General features: G+C 37.2%; 1 long non-coding RNA gene across 1 annotated transcript; it reads left to right on the top strand.

Annotated features, from left to right (window-relative positions):
• The first annotated feature begins 4,378 nt into the window (after positions 1–4,378).
• On the top strand, positions 4,379–11,686 carry LOC116077515. Its single transcript, XR_004113261.1, has 2 exons — positions 4,379–4,700; positions 10,042–11,686. It is a non-coding gene; the product is annotated as an uncharacterized LOC116077515 (long non-coding RNA).
• Positions 11,687–13,801: the final 2,115 nt, after the last annotated feature.

Genomic DNA, 13,801 nt, shown 5'->3' with positions numbered 1-13,801 from the left:
AGGGAGAGGGAGAGGGAGAGGGAGAGGAAGAGGGAGAGGGAGAGGAAGAGGGAGAGGGAGAGGGAGAGGGAGAGAGAGGAGCATTCCCTGTATATATATGCATCTCAATAGTAACTCTTAATGTCTTAGAAACAAACTGAACTTTTTAAGGGACCTGACTTTCCCTCCATAGATGTAGACTCTCAGTATCCTGCTGTAGGGATATTATCTGAATTTTCATGAAACAGAGGTTTGAAGATCATGAGTTTCAGCCCAACCTGAGCTATAGAGAAATCCTGCCTTTAAAATAAAGCAACAACAATAAAATAAAAATAAAAATAAAACAGACATTTCCTCAACATTAACTCCCAAAATGGTAATTTAATTACAATGAATTATGCAATAGAAACCATGTCTAAACATGTTATAGTGTTTGTGACAGAAAACTTTACTGCTGCAAACCAAAATGCATGTGAATTTTGAAGTTGCATTCAAAGATCATATCTATTATCAACATAGTTGAAACTCAAAGATAAATTTCCAGTCCAGAAAACATCAGAGTCCCATCCTGTATCATCAAATGTTTCAAACGGTAGACACTAAATTCTGCCTTTGTGATACTGGTAGGCATGGGAGCTTGGGGAAAATCTGATGCAACTCTAGACCTTCTATGTATCAGGATCAGTCTCACCTTGTCCTATAAAAGTCAACTTCTGACTTGCTTTACACCTGGGCACATAACTAAAGTAATAACACAGTCTCAAATGATCACGCTTACCAGGGGCAAGACAGCAGGAGCTCCTGAGCAAATTGAAGCATGGTTGTATGTTCCTCTGTTTATTTCCAGATCTCCATCACTTCTTTGCAGGATGATTCCTCTCCTGTATCTGCAAATCTTTCTGGGTTCTAGAAACATAGCTCTATTTCTTCCTCTACACGGTTGGGAAGGTCATGGCTGGGTTTCCTAGTATTATGAGACTCTAGGCATTTTACCAATCCTTTATAAATCTCTGAAGCTTAAGGTGATATAAGCACATGGTCCTTACAATGAATGCTATATAATTAACCATTTGAAGTAAATGTGTCATCTATTTCTTACTAGAACTCAGGTGTACTTGTTCTGGGTGCCCCATTGCCACTTGGCCATTCTGCCCAGAATCAACCCTCTTTGTCAGTATTCTAGTAGTGGCATCAACAATGCCACCACAATGATGCTAGCCTGAGAACCTAATGCAAGCTAGGAGACAAGTGTGACAATTGCTTTTATGTAAATCAGGCACTCAGTGCAATATCGAGAGCTATTTTACAGTTGAAGCAATAAACCAGGCTGATACCATTTGTATTGGAGTGAAGTGGATTTCCCATCTGGGAATGCTGACTGCAGATTATTCTTTTAGCTGCTTCACTCTTGTCCTTATCTGTATCCAACTGTTCACAAGGCTGGTATGGGAGAAAGAGCAGAGTTTTCCATCCCCATCTGTGTCGCCGCCTCACCGACCAGCGGAAATAAGGAGGCTACCATGAACTCTTCTCCAAGCAGTTTATTCAGGAACCTTGTACTACCGAATCATTCATTCATTTCTCATTTTCTCTCCTCCCAGCCCCCAGCACTCACGGGTTAAATACTTTCCCTGGTCCCAATCAGCATCGGCTATGTGGCAAAGCATAATAGGCTGTAGGAAATCATGCCAACTTGCATCACAAACTGGAGGCACTCAGCTTTTCCAAATAAGGGCTTGTTTATCGCAATGCTTTCTGCTCTGGCCAGAGGCCAGGCGCCATATTTAGGGTAGCAGCTGCGGCTCTCCACACATCTGTAAGTATAAGTATTCTATTTATCTTATCTGAGTCTGAAATCATGTCTTGAAAATCCAGACTACTCTATGATGAGAATATGGTACCCACAATATTTAAATGGAAGGCAGAAGAAGCTTTCCTAGGAGTGTGGTGTTTTATCCATGCATAGCTAATCAGTGCTACAGCTTAACTTAAGGACATGAATGTGGCTGTTAATCTTTTTGTCACCTTGGAAAAAAAAAAGGGCCCTCATTTGAAGAATTGCCACCTTTATCAGATAGGCCTATAAGTTTGAGGTATTTCTTGATTCTTCATTGAAATAGAAGGTGTACACTGTGGGTGGTACATCATCTCTAGGCAGGTTGAGTTGTGTTTTACAGAATGGTATCTGAGCAAGTCACTAAGAAGTATTTCTCTGTGGACTAGAGGTTCCTTTCTTGAGTGCTTGCCTTTGTTTCCCTCCACGATTGACTATAACCTGTTGTAGGCAGCCGCTTGGATACGATCATCAGCCGCTTGGATCTTAAGCAGCCGCTTAGAGGATCGTATCCAAGATGGCGGCCATGTAAACGGCTTAACTTTCCCTAACGGTAATGAGCAGAGACACAGGCTGCTTTCTATCCCACGGGGCTGAAGCAGGGATGAGCAGGGCTCCAAGAAGCCTTAATTCTTTCCCTCTGCCCTAGGTGAGCACACCCGTGCCTCCCTGTAGGCAGCCACTTGGATACGATCGTCAGCCGCTTGGATCTTAAGAGGCCACTTAGACGATCGTATCCAAGATGGCGGCCGCAGTGGCAATAGACTATTCTACTGCGCATGCGCCCCTCCTGAGTAGGTGTATGCTGCGCATGCGCCCTCCTGAGCGGGTGTATACTGCATACTGCGCATGCGCCTCTCCCGAGCAGGTGTATGCTAATGAGGGTTTGACAGGGAACCAATCCAGGAGGACTTGGCAGCTCAAGCTCGGGTATATAAGGGGCTGTCTCCGGACAGTCGGGGCCACTCCACAGAAGCAAGCAGACCTGCAGCACCTAGGAAGAAGAAGAAGGAGAAGAAGAAGAAGAAGAAGAAGAAGAAGAAGAAGAAGAAGAAGAAGAAGAAGAAGAAGAAGAAGAAGCAACATCAAGAAGAACCGTGCCATCAAGAAGAGCTGTGACACTTAAGAACCTAGGAGAGCTGTAATACCTAGGTACCTTAAAGAGCTGTAACACCTGGGTACCTAGGAGAGCTGTGACGCAAAAAGAAATTTCCTGAGTAAACCTCGAGAGAAGAAGTCTAAGTGTGTTCGTCGTTATTGTTGCCATCCGGGCAGCAAGGCACCGTATAACCTGTAAGTCAAACCCTTTCCTCTCTCCAAGTCACCTTTACTTATGGTGTTTATCCCAGCAACAAGAGTTCTAGTTGCAGAAGACTTCTAGTTACAGAAGACTTTCCTAAAAATTCATGGGTAGTTAAGGTTTGTTCCTTTTCATTTCTCCCATTATGGAGATATAATAAGCTAATAGGAGGTGGGACCTTATGGGAGGTCTTAGGTCATTGTGGAAGGGCCTGTGAGAAGGCTTGTGGGACTCTAACTAGCTTCTTTGTCTTTTGCTTCCTAGTTGATGACACTGATCATTTTGTCCAAGTTTATAACCCCACAGGGACAAATGTATGGAGATGACATATCATAGGTTAGAATCTTCCAAGTTGTGACTCAAAGGAAATCCTTTTCTCCTTAACCATTTACTGTGCCAGGTAGTTCATTATAGTGATAGAAATCAGTATAGCATAGTTAAAAACCTGGAGATTTGGTGTGACTCTAAAGATAAATGATATTGGTCAAGGAAGATGTTTTGAGATGAGGATTTGCTGGATAAACAGAGTTGGCAACAAGAGACCTCTGGCTTGGTGAACGTGGCAAAAGGCTCCTCAGTTTCATGGGGAGGAGGGAGACCAGATAAACAGAGTATTCATCAGCAACAACTCTTGAGGGTTTAAAGGATTTAAAGATGCACAACACCTGCTTCACATGCTTGGATACAGCTTAGAACTCTAAGTCTCCATCTTATTATGAGTTAAAGTAAATGCAGAGTTATCCCATTGTGTAGAGCAAGAGCCCTCTCTTCCATCATCATCACCAAGAATAGCCCTTGCCTAAGACTTTTAGAAGGTCTAACCACAGTAACTGACAACCATACCTAGAAGTTTATCACATTTAAAGGATGCTTTCCAGTGTTCTGTCTCTAATGTAAGTTTTTCATGATATTCTTTAAATCAACACTTAGCTTTTGATAAGTTTATTTTATGATTCTCAGTCTCTCTTCAAAATCTTCTTCACTTGAACCTATTTGATGTTCTTTTCATTAATCATGACCTTTAATCAGTTGATTAAATGACCCCATTGGCAGGGTAACTAAAGACAAGCGAACCTGGGAGTTATCTATTGCATAATGATCCTTGTTACATTTCTTGTTTGACCCACTTATAAAGGAAATATTGCTTTCCATTTAATTTACAAGTCAGCACAGTCAAGTGGAATAGAAACAAACAAGGGCTATGCAATTGCCTGATTGTAACTAAGCTTTTTATGATGGGTCATTTCTTCACAAGTGCATGCTGAAAGCTGAAATAAAAACAATTACCTTCATAAGGATGATTTCCATCGCACACAAACAAGTACTGTTGCAAAAATTTATCACCAAAACAAATAATAGTAATAGGATGTATTTAAAGACATTTTTCTCTCAGAACAAAAGACAGAACAGTGCTTAGAGATAATCAGAGAACACACATCACATCTGCTCCTATCAGGTCAGACCTCACTCAGACAGGAATTTAGGAATAGATCTGGTTTAGAAAATAAAACGTTTTTTTTTCTCTTAATATATTTTACAGCACTGTTTTGTTCCACAAAATCCTGGAACACCTAATGACATCAAAATGTAAGTAAGAATTTAAAATATCAGGAATACAATATCATATCCTTTTATATTTTGTTTTACACAAATGTTTATAGAATTGAACCAGTAAAGGTACATGGTATTTTTTTTTTTTTTGCTAATTAATAGACACGCTCCTTTGATTTTACTAGATATGTTCATTTTACTTAATCATTAGGAGATGTTTAACTTCATCAAGTGTGTGACAGTGTCACATGGAAATTATTCTGAAAAACTCCCACTGTAAAGAAATAAATTTATATTATAGAAATAGGCATGCTTTTGAGAAGGCATCAGGATACACGGCTTTAGCACAGAGTGAACGTAAATGAATAACTGTGCATGCAAGTCTGATATTTAGGCCCTGGTTTGCTGTTCTAAGGCTTGTCATGTCCACACAACTAGACAATCATAAGCTAAAGCAAAGTTGCTCTTATTAAGACACCCTTGCACTAATGCATCAGTGAAAGCCTCAATATGGTTGCCTTGTTTTAATATTTCATTTAAGTAAAAGTCATGATACTCTTGTGGAGAAATATTTGAATAGAAACTGTACATTTTCATAAATTAGGAGAGTATAATAGTATTTTTAAATAAGAATAAATTAAGTTGTTCAAGGCTGTATTTCTAGTTTGCATGATAAACTCACCTTTGCAGCTATGAAAATGGTTTGCAGTGGTGTAATGTCTGGACCTGGTTTATTTCAAAAGGCTAGGCAGGGTTTTGTGCTGCAGTGTCTTATCTTTGTGTCTGTCCACCAAAGCACTGTACTTCATACTTTGAAAACTTATCAAACTGGAAAGGAGTGTGACGGAAACACCAAGAGAGATAAGTGCTAAGCAATTCCATGTTTTTTAAAGAAAATAGACATTCCTTCAACAAGGTTGGAAGGCAAAGGAAGGCAAAATTCCAAGCTTTGGGTCACAAGACAGATCCCAGGGATTTCACACACTGATGGAATCCAGAGCAAAAGACACATTTGGCAGTGATGAAGACAGCAAAGAGACTCCTAGGATGAATGAGTACTACAGATAGATCTCCTCACAAACATCACATGAAAATGCAGACTATTGTTTAATCCTTGAGTTCTTCCTTAGGCTGGAAATCTACAGTGGAAACTTCACAGTTTTCCTTTATGAGATAATCTGATGTTTCATTTTTTTTTGAAAAGCTGAAGAGTTCCCTTTGCATTTTTGTTATAGAAGCAAAAAACACAGAGAATGGACAGAGCAGAAAAACACCTAAATAAGCAGTATAATTTGTTTTGAATGTCTTCCCTAAATAATTACATTTTAGTGTATTTTACACACATCCTAAATTCTAAAAGTACTGCGCACATCACACACACACACACACACACACACACACACACACACATACATTACGAACAGCGTTTGAGGAATCTGCATCCTTTTCTTTCTTTCTTTCTTTCTTTTAGGAAAATTATAAATAAGAGATACTTCAGATATGACAGGAATCCAGAGATTGGACTTGAATGTGATCTCTATTTCCCTTATATTTAATATTTGTGACATGACTTTATGAAATAAATGTGTGAAACCCTGTAACCACCATGAAAATTTTTCTCAGTCTACCTGATAAACTCTCTAACAAATTCTTTCATGAATTTGACTTTTGCCTTTCTAATCTACACATTTACATGTACCCTTCAACTTTAACTAAGCTTATATCATGTATTTACTTCTAAAATTACTTATTGATGTTTGGCTTGTGATCTTAACTCTTTATAGAGATAGAGATAAATAAGGATCGGTGGATATAGATGATGGTGGTGATGATGATGATGATGATGATGATGAAGATAGATAGATGATAGAGACAGATAATAGATAGATAAATAAATAGATAGATAATAGACTGATGATAGATAAATAGGTAGATATGCACAAGATAGACTGAGGATAGTTAAATAAATAGATGATAGACAGAAGATAGATAGATAGATAGATAGATAGATAGATAGATACATAGATAGATACATAGATACATAGATACATAGATACATAGATAGATACATAGATAGATAGATGATGGATAGATGATAGATAGAGATGATAGATAGGTGGGTGATAGAAAGCCAGATATATGATGGCTAGATGATAGATAGACAGAAAGACAGACAAATAGGTAGCAACTCATGCAGTCTTCCTTCTGTATAAGATTCCCAAGGACTTTAGTATAACATCCATCTATTCCTAGAGCAATAGGTACAGAGAAGCCATACTCATTTCTGGAAGAAAAAAAAGACATTCAGCGTAGTATTCTGATGATATGGTGTACGGTTTCTGGTTCAACGCCTATCTTGAAAGGGTAGAAGAATAATCTCATACCTTTGTAAAGGATGGCCCCAAGTATGGTCTTCCATCACAAAGATGGAGATTTCTGTGGGAAATGAGAGCAGGAAATTGTCCTTCAATCTTTTTTGTTCTCATGAATTCATTCACTCCTTGATTCACTCATTAATTCAGGTTTTGTGTGTGTGTGTGTGTGTGTGTGTGTGTGTGTGTGTGTGTGTGTGTAGTACTGTATATTGAATCGAAAGCCTCACAAGTGCTAGGCAGGCAGTCTACCATTGAGCTATATCACCAGTTCAGTATTCATTGTCCTAATAGAGCAAGTGACTGTGCCAAAAAAAGAAAAAAAAAACATAAAAATTACCATGAGTACCTTTAATGTAAGGGTTAAGCATATAATATGTTGAGATGTCTATGCTCTCCATTTGCATTTATTCTGGTGTTACTAAGTTTTTGCTGTGCTCAGTGTCTCTTCTCATCACTTAGGTAAGGCAACTGGAGAAGACTGTTAGGGAAGAGATAGAATGATGCATGTTCAGATTCAAATTCACTATCAGGGCTTTTGATATTCCGATGACTAATAGCTTCATAAAATGTCATCTCAGGCTCAAGGATGTTCCATATATTGCACAAGGTTTTTGTAAGTTATATACAACAGGGTTTGGATAAATCATAGTATGAAAATCACAAAGGACATATAGTATTCGCTCTTCAACTACTTTCATAGACCCATTCTTTGCACTAATTTCCAAAATTATAATTTTGGAAATTTTATTTATGTGGTCCTCCATTCCTTATCACATCTATTTTCTCAATCTGCAGTTTTTCATTTCATTTTGTTTTCAATTTATCCCTTGGCTTATTTATTCTTTGGCAGGGCTAGCTTTGCCATTACCAGTTATTCATCCTATATACATTTTACTCAGTATAAGACTTGCTCATTCATAACTAATGAAGAAAAAGAATCAAAGACTACTTCTAAAGTTGTTAAATTAATTTAATACCAGCTTCCCTGTGCAAATGACAAGAAACACACTGTGTTTCAATGGCGGGGCTAATACATCATAGTGTATCTCTCATGTGTTAGGCCAATAATTGTAATTTTATTTCACAATTAACTATTTGGGTGATATATACTATGTATTAGTTACTTACTCTACTTGTGGTCCTGGACATTTAATAAGTATTAAATCTGATAGAGATCTGAATACAAAATAGAATACAAGCCAGATTGGTTAGGAACTTGTACAAAAAAGAAACTATTTTGAGAGATTCTGATTCACACAACCAAGAGAGAAGGGATGGGTCAGGAATTTTGGTCACTTAGATGCTTTTAGTTTATTTTAGCTAGAATCATGTCTGGAAACATGAGTCAGAACATGACACAAGTGGATTTTAGTTAGCTAGTGCATAGTGGTAGGATGTGTCCACAGGCAATTAAAGCAGTTTGCATGTTGTAGTGAGCTGGGCCCACCCAGACAAAACAATACTCAAGACTATGAATGTAAACCTTTAGAACTAAATAAATGAGAAATACATTTTTGGTGTTTGAGAAACATAGTTTGTGAACTTTATTTTGGAGCTCTCCTGAGCATCCTCAGAATATAGTAGTTGACTTATCTCATAGCAAAGAATACAAATGAGAACACAGCAGACTCACATGTGTAATCTTGCACAACACAGGAAATAACAGGCCCTTCAAAGCACACAGGGGAGACACAGAATACAGAAATACATATAAGACACAAAGAGCATGTGGTTGGGGTGTCTTGTATTTGGTTGTAAAGCTGTGTATAAAGCTATGACTAATTACCCATTATTTTCCATCAACAAAGATACATTTCAAGGGTCTAATTATGTACATTTTATTACTTAACAATACAAAGCATATTAAAACTATCTCTCTGTGGTGTGTTTCATATGATTCCCTACATAAATTTTAGAAATATTTTATTATTTGAAAATGACATAGTAAAGATATTGCATTAAATAACAGGTTTCATATTTAAGTGGAATGAGACTATAATATACTAATAACTTAATAATTCTGTATGACTTTAACTCTACAACTAGAGTGTGTCATTTCATTAACTTATTTATTTTTCTCTTAATTCTTACTTTTTAAATTTGTTACCATTTTTTATATTCATTGCTAAATATAATGTATATTACAACTACTATAAAGAGTTTCTTCTCAGTTAATTTCAAAATATTTGTAGGTATTCTAAAAACTGCTACTTTATTGTGTTTTTAATCATTGTTTCTAATGGCTTAAGACTACATCACAGTCTATCTTGGTAGAAAGTACAAGTTCTTTCAAAGTACATAAAAATGAATTTTCCTTTTATTTTATTGTCTTTGATTATGAAAGTAGCAAAGTCTATAGTCTGTGAATTACAATAAACTTATATCCACTATTCACTTTGAAATCTTTGAGCAAATACTTCAAACATGTTGGCTAATGTTCTAAGAAAAGCATTAAGTTATCATCAACCTTTCTCTCTCTGTCTTTCTCATTGTATATGGAGAATAAACTAATTTTAATAGTGAAGGTTTTCATAGCCCTTTTCACCAGGCACTTCTTCAATTACTTTATGTATGTTACCATGTCATTTTTAACTTTGCAGTTAAGAGGCAGACATTCTCTAATTCATAATGAGAAAAATGGAAACAGAGAGAATAGAGATCACTTGATAAAGTCACAGAGATATTAGCTGGCATAAACAGGTCTAACCTCCACATTAGGACCCCTGACTTTTGTCCTTTAACTCAAGTTGGTACTTGAGATGTTATGAGTGCCTTGCTCTAAGATTATTTAACAGTTAGAAACTGAAACTCTAGGAACCCTCAGTATTTACTAGCCCCTTAGAGAGGTTAGAAATAAGGGAGGTAATGGAAATCTTTGCAGGGTATTGCACAGGTGTGGAAAGAACGGGGCTGACAGCAAAAAGGTGGCTGGGGGAATGAGAAAAGGCTCTAAAATGCATGGCTTCCTGATGTGTAATTTGATGTTCACTTTCTATTTACAGCCTTCAAGTATCAACAAGACCAGATGGCCAAAGTGGAGAAATTTTAATCTATGTCCTGGGAGATTCCTAGATTCTTAGATGGGGATGTGAAATACTTTTATGAGATGTTAAGACCATAGAACACTCTATCTGGATAGGAAAATCAATGCTTAACCAGGACTTAAACTATAAATGCTTCACTTATTTTAAGCAGCATGTATATAGAACACCGAAAGAAAGAAACATGTAAGTATGAAGCAGTAAAGACGTCTGTTAAAGCTCTGGATTTATTCATATAGCCCTGGATTAAAAACCGATATTCTAGTTTTCAGAAAAGGTTCACATTTTTTGATTGCTGTCCTTGATTTTCTTCTGTAAAAATAGTTTTAAAACCTTTTATTGTTGTTCTTTTGTTGTTTGTAGATGTGGGTGAAGAGGGAGTTTCAGAAAACCTCTTGGAAAGAATGCATTGTCCTTCCATAAATGAATGGAAATTCTCCTTTTCAGTAACTTGATTTTCTTTCCATGGAATACTCTTTGGAAACATAGCATCTCATTTGGAATAGCAGTGTGTGGTGGAAATCTGTTTTCAGACTTCTGTCCATCATGTGTGCATGGCTTAGCTTCAAGTCTGGAAGGAAAGCGCTCATCGTGTCCTAAAAGAAAGGCTAGGCTGCTTTTAAGTCTCAATTGACAGTCCAGAGGGCCAGGAGAATGAATGAATAGAAATAAGTAGCAGTGGGAGGTGGGGAACTTAGGGAACCACTAGAAAGTCCCAGATGCCAGGGACAGGAGAGGCTCCCATGGAACCTAATGGGGATGACATTAGCTTTAATATCCAACAGCAGCAGGGAAATTGAATCTGAAGAAATCACCTCAAGTAGAAAGATATAGCCCCAGTGGAGGGGGCCACACACCCATCTAAAATTTTTAACCCCACCTTGGGATGATTGATTAAGAAAAAATAAAGTATCAATTCTAGGTTGCCAGTCTCATGCTTCTACTTGTAGTTACAGGTACAAATGATAAATTTTCTGGCTCTACGTTCTATGAGCATCCTTCTAATGATATTTCTTTGTGGCCAAGAATTCGTTCTTAGGCAACAGATATTGCATCAACTCCTAGTTTTCAATAATCTATTCACTCTCTTTGATTTAGATTATGAGTTCAAAAATAAATCTATCACAAATCTCACTAGGAATAAATGGAAAACGGTTGCATGACGCAGTTGGTGTTCCTTGGTGAACATGTCAGATGGGGTGGGTCAACTCATTGAGAAGGTCTGACCTTTCCTCTTTTAAAAATATCTGAGAGAAAAACAGCTCTGGATGAAATTCTGACTTCAAAATATCCTGCATTAACAATTTAGATGTCTTGGGTAAAGGGAATGGAATGTTGGCGTGAATCACCAAAACATATACTGCAAACCGTGGCAAAATATCCAAAGTCTATTTTACACATTGCTTGCATATGGACATGTAGTATTTTTTTAAGAGACAGTTTTATGAAATTCCCTACATTAGAGGAAATGTGTGTTTTTATAAGTGACAAGTAATAAGTCATTCCGTGCATATATTATGAGAAAAAACACAAGAAACTAGATACTACCGGATGGTTTTCGAAAGTCTGTTTAATCTGTATAGAGCTGCAATAAATAGCCAGTGCATTTTTGAGCTAAAAAGTCACTCTAAAGTGAATAAACTAAACCCACAGAATTAAATAATTAACTGGAAAAAATGTAGAACACGCAGACATTTGATTGTGTCATTTGAATGTAAGATCTCTTCACGAACATTGTTTAGACATTTCCATATCCATGTGCTGTGTGCTTATTAGATTTTTTTATGTTACTATAAATAAATACCAGAAGCTGAGCACTTAATAAAGAGAGGAGTTTTATTGAACTCACCAGTTTGGAGGTTGAACATGCAACGACTATGATTCTGGATTGGGCAAGGGTCTCACTGGCTGTATCAAATCAGTATCAATGGCAGCATGGCTAAGTATGGTGGAGAGAGGACACATCACAGACATCCATGAGGCCACATGTGTTAGACAGAGACCTTTTTTACTCACCGCTGATAACAATGCAGTGTCACATACTCCACTGACATTTAGAAGGAAAACCTTATCCTATCTAGAGACTGTAAGACTGATGGTCAAAATAACCTCCCACTAGGCTGTGCCATCCTAGGCTCATAGTTTCCAAACAGTGCCATGCTGCAAACCATGTTTCCAACAAATAAAACCTTAGGAGATGCATTCAGATCATATCCCAGTCCACAGCAGTTGTGTGTATGTGTGTGCATGTGCGAGCACACACACAATCGCATGCACACATGCATGTATATAATTTATAGAAAACAGTGTTAATCCACACATTAGACCAAGTATTCTACTCTTCAGGTGTGTGTGTGTGTGTGCACGCACATATGCATGTGCACATGTGTGTGTTCAATCTGTTGAAAGCTAACATTGTTGCTATGCCAAGTACTTAGGACTAACAACTTTGCTTCAGTTATAGTGTACTTGTTGTAAGTCAGCTCCTTTGTGAAAAAGATAGACTTTTTAATTTAAACTTCAGTTTAAAATTTGATGAAAAGTACATTTTTGTACAGTAATGATAAGGTTTGTTAAAGCAACTCTCTCTCTTTTTCTCTGTCCCTGTCTTCATCATTCTTCCTGTGTACAGGTATATGCTACTGGACCTATTTTGTATATTGATGATACACATATATGCATATATAAATGCATGAGTATATCACTTTGTTTTATATATAAGTTTACAAATATCTGTTTACAGAGTTTCCGTTTATTTGCCTTTAACATGTCAATAATAAGCCTTCATCACAGCCCTATGGCTATTATTCTGACTGTAAGCAAGCATCGTTGCTCTACTCTGAATGACATACAATGTCCCAAGACAAATGTGGCAGGATTGTTATAACGGCACAGTGAAATGCCTTTACTTGTCTGTGCTCTGGGTGAATTAAGAAGAAGAAGAGCATTCAGTAGCACAGAGAAATCAAATCTCTACATCTATGATGTGATTGTGTTTCTACAGAAATAAATGTGATTTTCTTTCAGTTTATGTAGTCTGTAAACAGAGACTCCTTTGATTTTCTAACATACCCTCAAAAAATTAGAACAATTAGGTTGATCAAACTGTAAAGTCAATCCTGTAACCATATGAGATTTGATCTGTCTTTTTCAAACGTGCCTGTACATAATTCAGTCTTTGCTCATGCTGGTTTTAACAAACTTGGTATATAATATTGTAGGTGGATGGAGACATCTTTGTACATTAAATGGCATAGCTGTTACTGCCAAGTCTCTGAAATACCTACAGCATTGGCAGGGAAAGGCTCTGACTCTCATCTTTAGAGGAGAAAAAACTATAATTCAACATAGTCAGACTGCATGATCAAGCTAGGACTGGAAACTTGGACTCCATCCATCAAGGCTGGCTTGCTTTCTCTCAAAGTTTACCCCATTTCTACTGTCCCTTTTTCTGAGCATGTGTAATCTAGGTTAACCAAAGAAAAGCCAGTGCCTCTGCAGGATTTTTCACATTCTTGCTGTGTAGAAGGAGCTGCAATAGGACTCATCATGGAAACATTTCAGTTTTTGAGTCCTAAAATGTTACATTTTATTTCATAACTGTTTGAGATTTTCATACAGCATATTTTGATCATATTCAGCCCTTCTCCCAGATCTACCCAACACTTCCTACCCACCAAAATTTATGTCTTCTTTTTAAACCAATGGCATAGGCACTAAG

Source organism: Mastomys coucha, unplaced genomic scaffold, assembly GCF_008632895.1.
Source record: "Mastomys coucha isolate ucsf_1 unplaced genomic scaffold, UCSF_Mcou_1 pScaffold5, whole genome shotgun sequence".
Lineage (NCBI taxonomy): Eukaryota > Metazoa > Chordata > Mammalia > Rodentia > Muridae > Mastomys > Mastomys coucha.
This window is presented reverse-complemented; position numbering and strand designations above follow the sequence as displayed.